This window comes from Dasypus novemcinctus, chromosome 11 (assembly GCF_030445035.2).
Source record: "Dasypus novemcinctus isolate mDasNov1 chromosome 11, mDasNov1.1.hap2, whole genome shotgun sequence".
Taxonomy (NCBI): Eukaryota; Metazoa; Chordata; class Mammalia; order Cingulata; family Dasypodidae; genus Dasypus; species Dasypus novemcinctus.
The window spans coordinates 30,658,398-30,679,579 of record NC_080683.1 but is presented as its reverse complement, the minus strand read 5'-3'; positions in this window follow the sequence as shown (position 1 = coordinate 30,679,579).

The window sequence follows — 21,182 nt, the reverse complement described above, 5'->3', positions numbered from 1 at the left end:
TGGATTATACACACATATATGTATCGCATTTCTGTGTGTGTGTGTAGGTAGGTATGTATGTACGTACGTGCACAAACACATACTCCTCTTTCCTCTCTTTCCTTTTTTTTTTCACTCCTTTCTTCTCCAACAATGAGAAGTTTGACTCTCATTTTAAGTATGTATATAGAGGATCCTATAATATATATAAAATAGATTCACAGGGGTAACCCATACTCCTGTGAACAACAACCTTAATAATTAGAGTATAGTATTTGGGTACAATTCAATGCCAAATTCTATTTGTGCACACAGCTCTTTTGTCTCTTAGCCAAAAAGTCAAAATACTGTTTTCCAAAGTTACTTAGGTTAGTTCATTTCTTCTCCTACAAATACAGTTAGTTTCATTTGTTACTGGTAGTATCCCATTTCACCTGCTCTCCCACCCTGTTGATTTTATTTATTGAATGTATGAAACTTTGATATGGTTCTAAAAATCACAGCATTGTTCCTTCCCGCTTTATCCTTCTATCTTACTTCCATTTCCCTATTCTTTCCATCCAAATTTAAAGGCTATTTTATTAAATAGGTTAGGAAACCAAGGAGATGATGGCAGATTTGTGGGAGGAAGTTGATGCACTCCATTTTGTAAATGAGGAGTTAAGGCACCAACAGACCCATTAACATGGAGATGAACACCAGGCAAATGGCAACTAAGATTTGACATGCCAGAGAGATTTAAATCAGGGAGAAAAACAGGCCCTCTTTAGTGTCTGGAAAATTTCTATTTTTTTCTATCATACCCTGCCCTCCACCCCACACATTTTCTTGTTATTTTCCTAAAATCAGTCAGTTCATCAAGAACAAAGCTAAAAATTACAGTCCTAACACATTAAACCACTAACATGCTCTCAACCAAAGTTATCACCTGCCTTTTCTCTTGTCAAATATTTCCTTCAGCAGGGAGAAATTTAGGACTCCATATCTATGAAATTAAGGTAGACTAATTCACTCCAAAATAACATAATGGTTTACCACTGATTAAATCTCTAGGCTCCAAAATTGTTTTTATAAAATCCAATTCTTGCTGATAAAAATAATCTTGCTTTAATATGTAGAAGTATTTCATACTTAGAAGTAATTATTGACATAAAAATGTTGACAGCATTTCCTTACACCGGTTAAAAAATTTTTTATTTGAATGGGTGGTTTATGGGTAAAATTTTAAACCTGAAATTTTATTATGTTTTCAAAACATAAAAATAAGGATTTCTTATTTTTTTCTGATTATGAAAGAAATATATCCTTATTGTAAGATACAAAGTTGGTTTAAAATATAAGACAGAGAAAGTAAAACTCTCAATATTCCATCACTTAGAAATATTTTTTGTTTTTCCTTTCATGTCCTTTTTCTAATGAATATACATACATGCTTATATATAGAGAGAAATGTGATCATACTATATAAACTGCTTTGAATCTGCTTTTGCTCACTACATTACCAATTTAATAGTTCCACAGTATTCCATTGCATGACTATACCATCATATATTTAACCTGTCTCTAATTGAGACATTACGTTGCATGTAGATTTACATCACTGCAAATTACATTTAACAAATATCCTTGTATATGCATCTTTGCATGCTTGTCCAATTTCCTTGGATTGAAATTGCTGAGTCAAAAAATACACGTGTTTGACATTTCGGTGTATGTTGCCAAATTGTCTTCCAAAAAGATTGAACTAACTTATTAAAAATTACTAATTTGTAACTTTTAAAGAATGTTTTAATATTTGTAATGTATTCATCGTCAATTTTTATTTTGTGTTGTTTTTAGTTAAAATCGGTTTATATATGGAAAAGATTTGGTGGCTGAGAGGTGATGGAGAGGGAGACATTTTTATTTGATACGTCTTGGTATTGTTTCAGCTAGACACAACAAAGCTGTGTACGTGTATTACCTGGGTGATTAAAAACAAACAAAGATGATTTAATATCACAATATTGACTACATCTTTACCTTTTAACAACACCAAACAGTTTAATTAATAGCTTTTCAGGTTAGACAGCATCTAAGCTTATCTGTCAAAGATTAAACTCAAAGCCTAAACTTGGCAATATTGCTGTGAAGTGCAGCTGGTTTGTCTTATCTGACATGCAAACATTTAAGGAAAATAAATATACCCACAGGCTTTATAATGCCCATTAGCTGAAATACTTTCCCAAATAGAGCTCCTACTTTTGAGCCAACTCTTTATCTTCAGGATTTTCTTCCCTTCAGAAGAAGTTTGCCCTATATTCCATTTATCTTCATGAAACAGACTACCACAATTCTTTTTAATCAGGGTCACTCATGTGGAGAGTGACCATATAATTTATTTGCCCAAATAGGCACACCTTTGAGAGCGAGAGGGGACACTATAATAACCTTACTGAGGCAACAAGGGTAAACCAGAAGCAATATGGAGTTGCACTGGGAAAGCCAGTTTATAATTTAGGTAAAGGAAGATTATTTCGATTTTAGCCTTTCGGGATTTGCAATTAAAGGACGCTTTTTGCAGCAGAAACATTTAGGAAGCAGTTGGAGATACCCAACAGAATTTCCATACTAAATGATGGTAGTTGAAGCTGAGACTAGGTCACTCCTCCAAAACCAAGAGCATAGGGAATTAATAAGTGCAAATTAGCAAATATTTATTTAGCATCAATAACAAGGTGCTGTGCTGGGCATTGTGAAATGTACAAAAATGAGCACGATACAATCCTTACTCTCAAGAAATGTACAATATAATAAGGAATGCACACGCATAAACACACCCCACACGTATATGGCAGAACACAAAAATGGCCCTTAGAGAGAACAAGTACGTGTTGAGTGTTTAAAGAAGGAAGAGATTGCATCTGATTATGAAAAGGAATAAGCAGAAGGTCTGGAATAGAGACTTGGGGATGGATTGTTTCAGTCATTAGTGGTGACTTCATGTTTTCCTTGGACTGTCTATGAAAACCCAGTGATGTAATCCAGGACTTAAGAACTGAGCATAAATCATTTAGTGTTGTCTTAGAGAAACACTAGTAAATGGTGGATCCAACTCAGGATTTAACTGATCAAGATCACACAGAAACTCAATTTCAGGATTTATTTTGAATAAACAGAACGAGAAACACCCGCAGATCATCCATCACTATCTTAGTGAATAAGGATCCCTTTGGAAGGAGTCCTCACAGCTGCTCCCACAGACGGCCTAATACAGCCTGTGCTCAAGGAGCACCCCTCTGCCCAGCATGCTGCTTTTGTCCAGAATTCCTGCTTCTATGGATTAATGTGTTCTGACTCCAGACGGCTGTCTGTTCAACTACAATTATGTTTCAAGCTGGAAATGTGCATTACCTCAAAGTACTATGGGTCAGTTTTCCAATTTAGCTAGTGGTCACTGAAAATATCAGTTGAAATATGATAGAAGTGTGTATATTTTGATAGATTCAGGAAGAGATGAAATAGGAGATGTTCATGTTAAAGGAAGCTGGTTGAAAGTATAGGGGAACTCTGAACTATCTTCATAACTCTTCTGTAAATCTAAAATTATTTCAAATGAAAAAGTTTATTAAGAGAAGAATATAAAGTGGGGAAATGCCAAGGAAATAATGTTAATGAAGAAAGCAAGATGTAGAATTTTACATAGAAAGTTACCACAAGCATGTAAAAAGTTATTGATCAAATATACCAAAGTATTAGCAGAAGTTAGCTCTATGTGTTGCCAGTTTATGCTATATTTTCTCTTTATGCTTTTCTGTATTCTCCAAATTTGCTTCCATAGAATGTTCTACTTTATTTTAATATCAATTTTATTGATACATATTCATAAAGTGTACAATCCATCCAAAGTGTACAATCGGTGGTGTTTGGTATAATCACAAAGTTGTACATTCATCACTTCAATCAATATTAGAGCATTTTCATTACTCCAATAATAATAATAATAATAATAATCTCTACTGCTTAATAATCACCTCTCAATCTCTCTATCCTTCCCCTGGTGTACATACCTACTATTCTATTTCCATCTCTCTAACTTATTTGTATTTATATTTACTATAGATAGAGCCAAACCATATGTAGTACCTTCTGCCTAATGTATTTCAATTAGTATATTTCCTTATTTTTCACTCTTAATGAAAGATTGTTAATATATTACACTACTGCCAATGGTTTTCTTTCACTGTATTTTTGCCTAATATTAACATCTTGTATCATTAATATACATTTGTTCTGTTTCAAAGAAAAGCAGTCTTATATATGCAATATTACTCATACTCGTATTTCACATGAGGTTTTGCTATGCTATACAGTCCCATATTACATATTTTAACTTTCCATCTAGTAATATACATGACCTTAGATTTTCCCTTTCAACCACTATCTTACCCTTATAAAAGCACTGCCAGTTACAAACACTATGATACGCTTTCACCATTTCTATGCTATTCCAAAGATTTATGAACAACATTTTTACCAATTCTGCACAAATTAACCCTCAACTTTCCATTCACTAACGTTATTCTATTTTCTGGTGACTTATATTCTAATTATTCACTCCATGAGATTACACAATATATTTCATTCATAATAGCACAATCATACAGTATTTGTCCTTTCCTATCTGGCTTACTTCAATCAACTTAATGTCCTCCAGTTCATCCATGTTGTTATAGGCTTCATGACTTCATTTCTTCTCACAGCTGCATAATATTCCATCATGTATATATACCACAGTTTGTTTATCCATTCGTTGGTCGATGGACACCTGGGTTGTTTCCATCTTTTGGCAATCGTGAAAACACCACTGTGAACATCGGTGTGTAGATGTCTGTTCATGTCTCTGCTCTCAGTTCTACTGGGTATATATGTAGTAGTGGTATTGCTGGGTTACACGGCAGCTCTTTATTCAACTTCCTTAGGAACTGCCAAACAGTCCTGCACAGTGGCTGAACCATTCTACTTTCCACCAAGAGTGAATAAGCATTCTTCTCTCTCTACATCCTCTCCAATGCTTGTAGTTCTCTATCTTTTTAATAGTGGCCATTCTGATAGATGTGAAATGATATCTCATTGTAGTTTTGATTCTCTTTAAATGAAACCACTTTATCATGTGGTTTTTCACCATATGTATTTTTTCTTTGAACAAATGTCTATTCAAGTCTTTGGCACATTTGTCATTTGTCTTTTGATTGTTGAGTTGTAGCATCTTTCTATATATCATAGATATTAAACCCTTATTAGACATGTGATTTCCAAATATTTTCTCCCCTTGAGTCAGCTGCCTTTTCACCATTTTGACAAAGTCCTTTGAGGTGCAGAAGTGTTCAATCTAAGGAGGTCCCATTTATCTATTTTTTCTTTCATCACTTGAGGTTTTGGTGTAAGATTTAAGAGACCCCACCTACCACAAGATCTCGAAGATGTTTCCCTACATTATCTTCTAGTAGTTCTAGGGTCCTGTCTTTATATTTAGGTCTTTGGTAAATTTTGAGTTGGTTCTTGTATAGGGAGTAAGATAAAAGTCTTGTTGCATTCTTTTGGTTATGGATATCAAGGTCTCCTAGCACCATTTGTTGAAAGAAGTGTTTTGTCTCAGTAGTGTGGACTTCGTAGGTTTGTAAAAAACCAGATGGCTGTAGAGGTAAGGGTTTATTTCTGGACTCTGAATTACATTCCACCAATCTATGAGTCTATCTTATTGCCAATACCATGCTGTTTTGAACAATGTACCTTTGTAATATGTTTCGAGGTTAGTGAAAGTCTTCCCACATTGCTCTTCTTTTTTAGGATGTTTTCAGCTATATGGATACCCTTTCCCTTCCAAATAAATTTGGTAATTGCCTTTTCTATTTCTGTAAGGTAAGCTGTTGGAATTTTGATTAGTATTATTTGATTAGTATTACTTTGAATCAGTTTGGGTAGGACTGACATATTCACATTATTTAGTCTTCCAATTCATGAACACAGAATGCCTTTCCATTTGTTTAGGTCTTTTAAAAAATGTTGTTTAGTAGTGTTTTGTAGTTTTTTGAATACCCATTATTTACATCTTTGGTTAAATAGATTCCTGGGTATTTGAGTCTTTTTGTTGCTATTGTAAATGGGATTTTTTTCCTGATTTCCTCCTCAGATTGTTCAATACTTGTGTACAGAAACATTACTGATTTTTATTTATTTATTTTATTTTAAATTTCATTAGTTTTTTTTTTTTAAGGAGGTACCAGAATTTGAACCCGGGACCTTGCACATGGGAAGGAGGCACTCAACCACTGAGCTACACCCACCCCCCCCCCCAGCATTACTGCTTCTTAAATTTTAATCTTGTATCCTACTACATTATGGAATTTGTTTATTAGCTCGAGTAACTTAGTCATAGACATTTCAGGATTTTTAAAATATAGGATCGTGTCATCTGCAAATAGTGCAAGTTTTACTTCCTCCTTTCCTATTTGGATACCTTTTTTTTTTTCTTGTCTAATTTATCTAGTAAGAACTTCTAGTACAATGTTGAATAATTTGACACTGAGCATCCTTGTCTTGTTTCTAATCTTAGAGGGAAAGCTTTTAATATCTCCCCATTGAGTACCTTGTTGGCTCTGGGTTTTTTACATATGCCTTTTATCTTATTGAGGAACTTTCCTTCTATTCCTATCTTTTGAATTGTTTCTATCAAGAAAGGATGTTGGAATTTGTCAAATACCTTTCTGGTCATGTGGGCTTTTTCTTACAATTTTTTAATATTACAGTTAATGATTTTCTTGTGTTGAACCACCCTTGCATAACAGGAATCAATCTCACTTGGTTGTGGTATGTAATTTGTTTAATATGTTGTTGGATTCTATTTGCAAGTATTTTGTTGAGAATTTTTGAATCTGTGTTCGTTAGAAAGATAGGTCTGTAATTTTCTTTTCTTGTATTATCTTTATCTGGATTCACTATTAGAGTGATGTTGGCTTCATATAATGTGTTGGGTAATTTTCCCTCCTCTTCAACTTTTTGGAAGAGTGTAAACAGGATTGGTGTTACTTCTTCTGCTTGGTAGAATTCGCCTGTGAAGCCATCTGGACATGGACTTCTCTTTGTTGGGAAATTTTTGATGCCTAGTTCAATCTCTTTTTAAAAAGTGATTGGTTTCTTGAGTTCCTGTATTTCCTGTAGAGTCAATATAGGTTATTTGTGTGTTTCTAGGAATTTCTCCATTCATCTAGGTTGTCTAGTTTGTTGGCATATAGTTTTTCATAATATACTCATATAATCCTTTTTATTTCTGTAGGGTCAATATTAACTTCCCTCCTTTCGTTTCTAATTTTACTTATTTGCATTTTCTCTTTTTTCAATTCTTTGGTAGTCTAGATAGGGGTTTGTCAGTCAGCTTTATTGATCGTCTCAAAAATCCAGCTTTTGGTTTTGTTGATTTTCTCTTTTTTGTTGTTGTTGTTGTTCTTGATTTCTTTTATTTCTGCTGCTTGCTTTGGGAATGGCTTGCTGTTTTTTTTCTAGTTTCTCCAGTTGTTCAATTAGATCTTTGACTTCAGCTCTTTCTTCTTTTTCAATATAGGTTTTTAGGGCTTTAAATTTCCCTCTCAGACCAAGCACCGCCTTCACTGTATCCCATAAATTTTGATAAGTTGTGGTCTCATTCACTTGTCTCTAAATATTTACTAATTTCACTTTACAATTTCTTCTTTGACCCAGTGATTGCTTAGGGGTGTATTGGTCAGCCTTCATATATTTGCAAATTTTCCCCTTTCTTGTCTATAGGATCATTCCATTATGATCTGAGAAGGTGCTTTGTATAATTCCAATCTTTTTATATTTATTGAGACCTGCCTTGTGGTCTATCCTGGAGAAAGATCCATGAGCACTTGAGAAGAATTTATAACCTGCTGATTTTGGGTGCGATGTTCTGAATATGTCTGTTAGGTCTAGCTAATTTATCATTATTGTTCAAGTTCTCTGTTTCCTTGTTTCTCTTCTGTCCAGTTGTTCTATCTAAAGATGAGAGTTATGTGTTGAAGTCTCCCAACTATTATTGTAGAGATATGCATTCTCTCTTCCTCTTTGCCAGAGTTTGCCTCATGTATTTTGGGGCACCTGATAATGTGCATAGATATTTATGATTGCTTTTTCTTTCTGGTGACTTGCCTCTTTTATTAATATGCAATGGCCTTCTTATTTCTTGTCACTTTTTTGCATTCACACTGTGTTTTGTCCAGTATTTTTTGGCTACTGATTGCATGGAGTGTCTTTTAACAGACTTTTACCTTCGGCTGATTTGTATCACTGGATTTAAGGTGGGTCTCTTGTAGGCACCATATGTTTGGGTTTTTTTAATCCATTTCATCAGCCTATATATATTTGTTTTTTGTTGCTGTGTGTTTTTTTTTTTAATGTACCAGGGGCCAGGGATTGAACCAGTGACCTTGTATGTGAGAAGGTGGCACTCAACCACTGAGCCACATTGGCCCCTGAATTGGTTTATTCATTTATTTTGTTTGTTGTTTGTTTTTTTAGGAGGCACCAGGAACCGATGCCATGGGGCTTCCCATGTGGGAAGCAGACACTCAATTGCTTGAGCCACATCTGCTCCCCATCTATATCTTTTGATTGGGGAGTTTAACCCATTCACATTCAATGATATTACTGTAAATACATTGTTTTCTTCCACCATTTTATTCTTTGATTTTCATGTGTCATACCTTATTTTTGTCTTTTTACTCTTTGGGTTATGCATTGTGCTATTTTTGCTTTCTATACTCTCCTCTAAGCTTCTCTCTCGTGTCTTTTTCTTTCAGGCTGTAAGGTTCCATTTAATAATTTCTGCAGAAGTGGGTTCATTTTTATGAATGCTCTTAGTTTCTGTTTGTGAATATTTTAAACTCACCTTTCTACTTGAAGGACTATTTTGCCAGATAAAGAATTCGTGGCTGGCAATTTTTCTCTTGCAGTATCCTAATTATATCATCCCACTGTCTTCTTGCCTCCACAGTTTCTAATGAGAAATCCATGCTAAGTCTTACTGGGCATCCCTTGTATATGATGGTTTGCTTCTCCCTTGCTGCTCTCAGAATTTTCTCTTTCTCTTTATCATTTGACATTCTGAGTGGTATGTGTCTTAGAGTAGGTCTATTTGGATTTATTCTGATTGGGGTATGCTGTACTTCTTGTACATGTAAGTTCATTTATTTAATGAGATTAGGGAAATTTTCAGCTGTTATTTCCTCAAATCCTCTTTTGGCCCCTTTTCCCTTCTCTTCTCTTTCTGGAACTCCCATAGCACATATACTGTTACATTTCATGTTATCATTCAACTCCCTGAGCCCATGTCAATATTTTCCATTCTTTTCTGTTTGTGTTCTTCTCTTTCTTCAAACTCAGCTACTTGTCTTCTGTATCTGTTACTCTTTCTTCTATCATTTTGACTCTACTCTGTATGCCTCTAATATGTTTTTTTATCTCACCTATTGTATCTTTCATTCCCATGAGTTCTGTTTTGTTTTGTTTTTTTTCCTATTCAAGTTTTCAAATTCTTTGTCCTCCCTCAGTGTCTTTTTGATGTTCTTTATATTTTTAGCCACATTATCTTTCCTTTTATTAATATTTATTTATTTATTTATTTTTATTTCTCTCACCTTCTCCCCCCCACCCTGGTTGTCTGTTCTCTGTGTCTATTTGCTGCATCTTCTTTGTCTGCTTCTGTTGTTGTCAGTGGCACGGGAATCTGTGTTTCTTTTTGTTGCGTCATCTTGTTGTGTCAGCTCTCTGTGTGTGTGGCGCCATTCCAGGGCAGGCTGCACTTTCTTTTGTGCTGGGTGGCTCTCCTTACGGGAGCACTCCTTGGGTGTGGGGCTCCCCTACACGGGGTACACCACTGCGTGGCACGGCACTCCTTGCGCACATAAGCACTGTGCATGAGCCAGCTCCACACAGGTCAAGGAGACCCGGGGTTTGAACCGCGGACCTCCTATGTGGTAGACGGATGCCCTAGCCACTGGGCCAAGCCCGCCACCCCACATTGTCTTTCAATTCATTAATTTGATTTTGGAAATTTGTGTGAACCTTGTTGATTAGTTGTCTCAAATCCTGTATCTCTTCTGGGGACTTGATATATTCCTTTTCTTGGGTCATTTATTCCATTTTCTTAGTATGGCTTGTAATATTTTGCTGATGTCTAGGCATCTTATTAAGATGGTGTGCTTACTCATATGCTCAATTTCGCTCTCTTTTCCAGGGAGTTAGTGGTGGTAAGCTGTGTGTTACCTCTGTTGTTTGATTCTTGGTTCAACCTGTTCTATCTCTTTAGGACTGTCACTATTTAGTTGTTTAAATCCAGGCCATGGACCATAATGGGTGCTAGACCCGCTTCCAAGGGTCTTAGGAAGGCAGGTTATAAAGGCTGGAAAAAGCCTCATTTATTATTTTAATTTCCTTGCAGTCACTTCCTTCATCTGCCAGCAGATGGTGCACATCGGCCAACCTCTCACCTCAAACCCTGGTCAGAAAGTGGTCATGGGCCTTATAACCTTGATTGGAACAATTTGACAGAGGACCCTGCCTCAGGGCTATTCAGAACCTTGCAAATTAAACTCAGAAGCTGTTCCCCCTTTGTTGGCAGCTCTCTCCCTTTTCCCAGGTAGGGAATAATTCCACTCCCCTCTGTGTCCTCTACAACCAGTTTTGGTCAGTGGGGAGGATGTTTGAGAGGGCTGGATCTCTTTAGTCTCCTGCCAACTCCCAGAGCAAAGACTGCTGCATCCCCTCTGGCCTGGAAGGGCCTGTAGGACACAGCAGACCAAATTTGTTGGCCAAAAGCTGAATCACCCTTAGGCTGTGTCCTTATTGCCACCCTTTCCTGGGAAAGTGGACCCCTGTGGCCCCAAGTGTCTGCAGCTGGCCAGAGGCTCAAAGCTGTCTGCTCCAATGGTGGGGAGATGGGCTCCAGCAGTTGCAGCTGCAGCTTTTCATCACAGTTTTCCTGTAAAGTTTCTTTTTGTCCCTCTCTCTTCTAGGTGGTGCCCAACCTTCCCCTGGTGTCCTTAGCCCGAGAACGTTTTGTTCCAGGGCTTTTCTGCCTGTCCCCTCACTATTTTTCTGTTAGGGAAGTGAGTCCCGTATCACTTTCTCCAATCCTCCATCTTTCCAGAAGCCCCAAAAATGTTCTACTTTTATAACAGAAAACGTAAAAATAAAAATGGAAACAAAACCCATCGAAATTGTTTCATTGCCTATGATCCTCCTGTGTCTCTGGGTAGTGTTGAGGAGGCGTCCAGATATCTTAACATGGCAGATACGGGCCTCATGAAATCTGGGCTCTATCTCCACTTCAGCCTTGTCTCTTGTGCTCTCCCCTTCTGCTCATCCTGAACCACTTGCAGGTCTCCAACACACCTCACCTTGCCTATCCCCAGGGTCCGTCCATGTATGGAGGGCAATCTGAAAGCCCTCCCGACCGAGTCCCTGTTGAGCACTACTACCCAATGGGGACTAGCTCAGCCACAGTCTCTCTATGGAAGCCTTCCCCGCCACCCACTCAACCAGTACTCCTATGGTCCTGTACTTTGACTGGTTTTAGCATTTATCACACACTTCTCTGTGTCACTCTCTTTTCTGTGAACCTCTTGAAGACGGGCTGTGCATTATTTTCCATATCGTAGCCTAGCACAGTGCTCACACATAGTAGGGCCTCACACTTTTTTTTTAAATGAGACTAATTTCATTCATTATATTCCATGATTTCCCTTCTAACCTCCACCACCCCACTAACTTCCCCTAATATTCCCATATGCAGATAGAAACTTGCCCCAGTTCTAATCATATAACTCTCAAGAAGTAGATGACTGTATCCTGCAAGGGATAGACCAGTCCAACAGTCATGAATATCTGGAAATTCCCCCACTGCAGATACTAACCCTCCAAAAGTTTCTCTGTTCAAAATGCTGTGAGAAGCTTTTTAGGTTGTCCCTTACCTAGTTCCCTGTGGCTTAAAGGCAAACTGTCCCATCTGAGAATTGAAAAGGGGTGACGCAGGGATTCCTTGTTCCTCCCAGACCTAGGGAATACAGTTTCCAGAAGTTTTAAAAAAAAGTCTAGTAAAGTAAGCTGTAAGATTTTCCAGCTCTAATGTGTGGTTTCCCTCATATAAAACCTTTACAAAGTCCTTCCTAAGACAGGATTTGGAAACATGATTTAAACCACTTTGAAAGCCAAACCTCTGATGCCACTGAGTTGGACTTAAGTTTTCACGGACCATAATTTTGCCCTTTTAGGTAACAGACTAAACACTATACTCAGTTACCATTTACTGTTTCTAGTGAATGCCTCACATCCATACCCCAAGTGCCTATCACCCTGCCTGGCATGTAGGAAGCACAAAAGTAATCAATGAATGAAGGAATGAATGAATGAATACATGAAGCTTTTTTTTTCTTATCTGCTTCATTGTATCAATATAATTATCACATGGAAAAAAATGTTCCATAGAGTTTCAGAGCAATGATGTTGGAAGAGTTCTCTAAGTCTGTGTCTTTGCTCATAACAATATTCCTTTCACCTCCCCAACTTCGGGACACCTCTCCCAGCTCCTTCACTGATGCTTTCCTGGCTGTAGCCACTCCCTCATCCACAGTTCGTCTTTTCCGTACTGTTCTATCCATGCCTTGGAAAACATGACTAAGAAGAAGGAAAAAAAAAGGGGGTAAGAAAAATTAACATAGACACCTCATATCCAGATTTTATATTATATTGCTTCTTTCAGAATGTCAGAAATAACTTTGTATTTTTTTTTCCCAACAGGACATTTTGGAACATGGATCTAGTCAAAACAAAGTTATGTATTAGATTATAAAGAATTTATTTATAAGATATCTTTCACTATGATAGCTTGTTTTTCAAAATAAAATGTATTGATATAATGGAATGAATTTCTAATAGTGGTAGAGTAATGCTACAGAAGAGTAATGGGAGATGGTTTAGATAACAGACTCTTTCCAGTGCCCTGGAGAATAAGGCTAACCCTAGGTATATGCAGAATTCCACAGGCAGAATCTTTCATCCATGCTAATGAACTAACTGACTCTGACTCTGAATTCCCATCGTGGTCCTCCAAGATCATCAACTCTATTTCCAAGCAGAAGCGGGTTCCCACCAGCCCCACCACCCCACCTCTTCCCCTGTGTTCCCAAAGTACCCTGTGCATTCATTCCTCAGCACACAACATGGCAAATATCTAAGTGCATATATGGTTTTTATCCCCAGGACTTAGAAAAATTTGACATATATAAAGTGTTCAATATGTACTTGTAGAGTGAATAAATTTCTCTCCTTCCCTGGATGCTTACTTGGGAAGTTCACAGGCAGGCTGAACACAGAGTTCGCCTGCCAGTTAACATAGGCTATGTAAGGGTGGATTTTGGGCTGTTTTGTTCTCCACTGTATCCCAGAACAGTGCAGAGGACATGTAGTTAATAAATATATGTTGAAGGAAGGAATGAATCTGGCTCATTTGAAAGGGTACCTTCCATCCTACCATCCTTCCATCCGTCCCATTTAATCTAATTTTTCAGAAATCACACATCCTATCCTCATATTCATTCTCTCAGTTGTCCCTTTTTGTACTGAGTCCCTGGGATGGTGACTGCTTGTCTAAAACCACACACTCCTGGAACTCACTGATCTGCTTGTTTCTATTGCTAGTCCTTCCAGTTTGATCTTCCTCCTCCTCTCCCCTTCTTCCTTCTTTTCCTTATCCTACTTTTGCTTTCCTTCCTTCTTTTAATTATTTGACATATGCAAAAAGGTATAACATATTTTCATGACCATGTCTTTACTGACCAATCAGCTTAAAAATTAAAATATTATAATTCAAGTCCCTGTATAGTCCTCCTCATCCTTGCTTTTCTCTCCCTAAAAGTAACCACTATCCTCATTATTTTTTACTGTCTCTCTATATATATCATATTGCTTTATAGTTTTTAACTTTATATTGATGATGTAATATTCTAGCATATTACTGCTACTTGCTTGTTCTCTTTCATTGTTCAATTTTTGTTTTTGTGATTTATTCATGTTAAAACATAGAGCTCTAGTTCCTTCCTTGTCACTTCTGTATTCCTTCACATAAAAATATCCTAGCTAATTAATCTATTTTGTTATTAACTGATATGTAAGTGGCAATTAGGGACAATACTCTTGCTGTGGACATTCTCGTTTTCCTTCAGATGGGAGTGAAGGGGGTTCCAATTGGTCTGTGGAGATAAAGTCCTCTGAAGACTCTGACAGAGCCAGCCCCTTCCAGCCACCTCAGGCCCAGGAGCTCCAAGGCTCAGGAGAATTAGCTGTGTTGAGCTGGCAATGACAGCAAAGAGGAATGCACACAAGTTGCCATCTTTCCAGAACCTCCAGCCCTCATCCAAAATCTTTATTTTGTAATAGCATCATTATGAGATGTCTCTCTAGAAGGCTGGGGAATGTAAGTTTGGAGAAAGCAAGTATTTATTGATCCAGGACTAAGTTTTGGGGGAAAAAAATCTTTATTTTAAAATTGTGCCTTATGTACTCTGATATCATCCAGTAGTTACAACATTTACTTTGAACTTTAGAGTCTTGCTTTATTGCCTCAATAATTGGTATTTAATTCTGTTTGTCTTTTTCCCCCTTCCTTTCCCCCCAAATCATTGCTTTTGACAGACTTATTGACCCTTATCCACCTTATCCATTCTGTAGATGACATTGAAAGTCTATGTAAGTGTGGAAAAAGAACTTTAACATTAATGATGGCTAAAAGATATAATAATATAAATGAAAATCCTCATGATGCTCCAGACCTAATGTATTAAAGTTCTTCTTAAAGCTCAATAGAAAAGGATATATTGAATATAAAGTACTTGCCTATTGAAACTGTTAACCTTTGCTCAGAGGTGGCTTTTTTTTTTTTTTTTTACCTTTTTGTACACAGACATCTTGATATCATGTGAAGTCAAGAAAGAACCATAAAAGGCACATCACTATATAAAATCTTCATGTTTTGTGGCTCAAATCAAAGAATATTTTCTCCCTTTTGTTTCTAACAGTTACTATTCTTACAACCTACAGGAAGTCACAAAATTCCATATAGTAATTTGAGCTCCACCTAGTGGGCATCCTGGCTCCATTCCTGAGTTGAAAGAAGCTGTAATAAAATAGTTGCTTGAAACTGAGGCGGAAATGTGACAGGGCATATTTACCCCACCCCAGGCTGCTGGAGATTGAGGTGACAACTTGCATAATTCACAGAACCTCTTGCACACCTTCAACACTTCAGTAATTTTCATAAGGTTTTAAATTCCATATCACTAATATTGCAAAGCCAAAAACAAGAGCCGTTATTCTTTTAAAGCCCACACAATGCTGAGCAGACCAAAAGGATTCTGTTTCTCTTCCTTTATGTTCAGTAGCTCAGTGATACCTCTTTTACAACAGCCCTATAGCAATGACTTCATAGTGTGTCTCTCAGATCTTTTCTGCAACACAGTTCACAATGCGATATATCCTTCATTTTCTATATCTGGACTTTCATTTCCATTTCAAGCCTTCATTAATTCCCAACCTTTGGTTTGACCATTTCACCACTTGTATTATTTTTAATCACCCCTGTCCCCTAAGCTCTTATTGACTCAAATGGCATAGTCCAGTCTCTTTTTGTTTCCCAGCTGCTAAAACAAATATCAGACCATGCACTGGTTTAAGCAAGGCGGATTTATTGGCTCATTGTTTTGAGGTTAGGAGAAGTCCAAAATCAGGGCGTCATCAAGGAAGTGCTTTCCCGGGAGACAGTGGCAATCTGGGGCTGGCCACTAACAATCCTTTGTCCTTGACTTTTCTGTCACGTGGCAACACACATGACAACATCTTCTGTTTCTCTCGTGGGTTGCATTGACTTCCAGCTTCTGGCTGTTCCCCATGACTTCTCTCTCTGTGTGCCATTTCCTCTATTTAAAAGGAATTCAGCCATATTGGATTAAGGTCGACCCTCATTCAATTCAGGTACATTTTAACTTATAACCTCTTCAAAGATCCTTTTTTTACAAATGGGTTAGAATCTGAACATGCCTTTTGTGGGGGACATAATTCAATCCCCAAGACAGTCTGATTAAAGAGAGATGCTAATAATGAACATTTTAAACTTTTTACAAAATTATTTTTATTAGTAACAAATTAAGAGTAATTCATGATCATATAATGTCCATTAAAATACGTAAGAACTTGTCAGTGTTAGGACTTGGATTCTTACATTATGGAAAGTTTTGAGGGCTCAGCTTAAGACAGAAGGTTTAGGAGTCAACTCTCCCATGGTGTAGGAATCCCTCCTAAAATTTCCAAGGAGTCACCCAGTCTGTGATGGTTTGAAGCTGTATGGACCCCAGAAAAGTATGTTCTTAAAATTAATCCTGGGAAGCGGATTTGGCTCAAAAGATAGAGCATCCGCCTACCATATGGGAGGTCCAGAATTCAAACCCAGGGCCTTCCGACCGATGTGGTGAGCTGGCCCACGTGCAGTGCTGATGGGCGCAAGGAGTGCTGTGCCACGCAGGGGTGTCCCCCACATAGGGGAGCCCCCCACACAAGGAGAGTGCCTCGCAAGGAGAGCTGCCCTGTACAAAAAAATTGCAGCCTGCCCAGGAGTGACGCTGCACACACATAGAGCTGATGCAGCAAGATGACACAACAAAAAGAGACACAGTTTCCTGTTGCCACTGACAAGAATGCAAGTGGACACAGAGGAACACATAGTGAATGGACAGAGATCCGACAATGAGGGGGAAGAGGGAAAGGGGAAAGAAATAAATAAAATCAATAAATCTTTTTTAAAAAATTAATCCATGTGCCTTGATGTGTGGCAGAGGAGTAAAATATCAGTTGTTCTTCAGGAAGAAAGTATTGTCTTGATGATGCCTTGATTTGAACATTTTCACAACCCAAGAACTATAAGCTTATAAGTTAATAACTTCCCATTGTGAAGCCAACCCATTTCTGCTATACTGCTTTCAGCAACCTAGCGCACTAGAACACAGCCTCCTGCTTGAACAATTTCTGGGATAAAGAACAAGGCTGAAGTGAAGGAAAGAGAATGGGACCCAACATCAGACAAAATTTATCCCTGATCTTTGTACTTTGTTTTCTCACCAGTTAAATAGAATGAGTTGGAGAGTCAGAGGAAAGTAAAGATCCCAACCCATACAATGGAGGTTTTTGTTTTTTGTTTTTTCATATAATAAACTTTATTTTTAAAGCAGTTTTATGTTACAGAAAAGTTACATCAGAAGTATAAGAGATTCTCATATACCCCATCCCTTCCCCCTCTCACATCTTCCCCTATTGATAACATCTTACAGTAGGCTGGTACTTGATACAATTGATAACTAAATATTGATACATTGCTATTAAACAAGGTCTGTATTTACATTGTGGTTTACACTTAATTCCAATGCCCTAAACCATACAATTGTTATAAGAATTAAATGAAGAAATGCACTGACTTTCACAAGGCAGTCCTTTTTACTTCAAGACAATTCTGATAGAATTGAGAATTCTGATAGAATTCTATGTAACACTCATGATAGTTAAGTTTATTTGTCATTTTGGCTAGGTTATCATGTCTAGTTGTTTGGTTAAGCAAGCACTGGCCTGATTGTTATTGTGGGGACATTTTGCGGCCTTAGGTCATCAGTAAGTTGATTGCATCTATGTCTGATTATATCTACAATCAACTAAGGAGATTGCTTTCAGCAAGCATGATCAGGGTATAGGAAGCTACTACTTCCTGTTTCCCTGGAAACCTCACTTATCAGTGGACACCTTAATAGGATTCCTCTCTTCCCTGTCTTAGTTGCCTATACCCGGATTATGCTTGCTGAAATCATCTCCCCCCAAAACTACTGGCACTCACATTCTATCACATCATAGTAAATAATAAGTACAAAAAATTTGCTAAATGGTAATAAAAATAATAAAGTGTGGTAGTTTGAAGCTGCATGTACCACAGAAAAACATGTTCTTAAACCTAATTTATTCCATGTGGGTTGCCCATGGTAAGGAGGACATTTTGATGAGGTTACTTCAATTAAAGTGTGGCCCACCTCAATCAGGATGGGTCTAAATCCTATTGTTGGAGTCCTTTATAGGCAGAATGAAATTCAGACAGAAGAGAGAAAGCCATAGGAGGCAGAAAACTACATCAACAGAACCCAGGTGAGAGGGAGAGAATAGAAGACACCACCATGTGCCTTGCCGTGTGACAGAGAAACCAAGGATTGCTGACAGCCAACCCCAAAATACCAGTCTTCAGGGACTAAACCTTGCCTTAATGATGCCTTGATTTGGACTTTCTTTTAGCCTCAAAACTGTATGCAAAGAAATTTCCATTGTTTAAGCCAAACCATTGCACTGGTATTTGCTGGAGAAATCCAGGAAGCTAAAACACTTAGCAAAGTCAATTTTATGCTCTGCTCTAAAGCACATCTCAACTAATTAATAAAGTAAAACCACATCTTGATTAATGAGAATAATTGCTTAAATTCTGTAGTTCACTTTGCATGTGGAGGCTCTGAATTCATTTAAGAGCATTTTCAGACTTATATCAAGACATTTGTCTTTAATTTAACATTGCCAAATTCCAAATTGGAACCAATTAATGAGAAACCATTGAACAGCAATTGGACAGAAGCTGTGACAATATTATTTCCCCCCACAAAATATTATTCTAATATAGCATATAGGTGTATATATATATGCATATATATATATACCTATACATACATATATATATGTGTGTGTGTGTGTATATATACCTAAAGTGAATTGGAAGGTTTAGATAAATAGCCAGATAATTTGACTACAACAAATTATCCTTCTCCCTTGTGATTCATGAAAAAGTTATTTGGGGTTAATTATCCACATGGTTGAATCAAATCTACATTACATATTATATGTTTAACTCGCCACAGAGTTGTTCTTGAACAAATGGTCAATATTGTCAGTTCCATAAGCAACTGCGGCTACAAAAATTGTCAAGCTGATTATTTGATTAGGTAGAGCCGAAGACTCTGGTATTCTTAGAGCTGAAGTCATTGACACATCAATAAAATGAGTTCTTCATCCTTGACTCCGAAGGCATTCCGGGTTTGTTCAATAGGTTCAGAGATGGAATTTACACCAAAGATCTAAATAAAGAGTAACAATCCTGAGCAAATGGCCAAGTTTTCATGTTGAGATGCTTAATTGCTTATATGCCAACATTAAACTACTGCTGTCTTTCATGAATCCTTGGTCCCTTTGTTTATTTACATTGACTCATACTACAGTTACTTGATGTTTAAAGCAAAATGGAAATTCTGCTTCATTCTACTCATGTTGCAGATTTCCATTTTGTTTCCTTTATTCAGTCCTGAGCCTAGAAGCCAATTAGGTTTCTTTTTTTTTTTTTTTTTAAAGATTTATTTTTTATTTATTTAATTCCCCTCCCCTCCCCCGGTTGTCTGTTTTCTGTGTCTTTTTTTGTTGCGTCTTGTTTCTTTGTCCGCTTCTGTTGTCGTCAGCGGCAGGGGAAGTGTGGGCGGCGCCATTCCTTGGCAGGCTGCTCCCTCCTTCGCGCTGGGCGGCTCTCCTTATGGGTGCACTCCTTGCGTGTGGGGCTCCCCTACGCGGGGGACACCCCTGTGTAGCACGGCACTCCTTGCGCACATCAGCACTGCGCTTGGGCCAGCTCCACACGGGTCAAGGAGGCCGGGGGCTTGAACCGCGTTCGTCCCATGTGGTAGACGGACGCCCTAACCACTGGGCCAAAGTCCGTTTCCCCAATTAGGTTTCTGACTGCTCTTTTTTTCATTCTTCTTTCCTGATAGCTTTTGCAGGTGTGAGCAAGAACTGTTAGTGATGAACTGACCCTATTCTGACAGCACATTAAAGAAGAGTTGAATGACATGCTGGCAGGAGAAGTCAGTTGGGGAAAAAAAATAGTACTTGAATTTGGAAAATGAGTCAATGTCTAGGAACCAAATGCATTTAACACACAAAATTTGCTCCAACTGAGTAAATTGAAAATGCTTCAAGAGAGCTGCATAATGAACATATCTAGTGTAGTCAGGCAGAGAATTTTCTTTGTAAAGAATGGTGTTGAATTACAATAAGTTTCTGGGGCATCTTTAAAATGAATTATTAATTTATTTAAAAAATGGAAATAGATAATTAAATCACTAAATGCATTCAGAACTTTCCCTTAGAACTGTCAAAATCTGCATGGCTAAATGGGTTCTGGAAAATGAAGTAACTACCCTAAACCAAAGTACATGGGGGAAAAAACTTCGTAGAGTGGCAAAATTTTAAGGACACATGCCAAGCAGGCAACAGTTGCTTCAGAATATCTTCAGATTAAAAAACTAATTTGAAAAATAGAGTCAAGAACATGTAAAAGAATAAATTTGGACCCCTACCTTAGACAATATATAAAAATTAATTCGAAATGCATTAAAGACCTAAATGTAAGAGCTAGAACTATAAATATAAAACTCTTAGACAAAAACATATATGTAAATCTTCGTGGCCTTGAATTAAGCAACAGTTTCTTAAATATAACTCCAAAAGCACAAACAACAAAAGGAAAAAATAGATAAATTGGACTTGATCAAAATTTAAAACTTCTGTGCATCAAAGAATGTGAAAAGACAACCCACAGAATAGTAAAAAAAAATTGCAAATCATGTATCTGATAAGGGTTTATATCCATAAAATATAAATAACTCTTATAACTCAGTGATACAGAAAGCACAATGTTAAAATGGGCAATGGGTTTAAGTAGACATTTCTCCAGAGAAGATCTACAATGACCAAAAAGCATATGAAAAGATACTTGACATCATTAGTCACTAGGGAAGTGTAAATCAAATCCACAATAAGGTAACACTTCAGACCCATGAAGAGGACTATAATAGAATTAAAAGGGGGGGGGGGAGGAAAACGATGAGTTTTTGGCCATGATGTAGAGAAGTTGGAATCCTTATACATCACTGATGGAACTATAGTATGGTGCAGCCACTTTGGAAAAGTTTGCAGTTCCTCAAAAAGTTACATATAAAATTACCATATTACCCAGAATTTCCTCTCCCAGGTATATATATTAAAAGAAATTG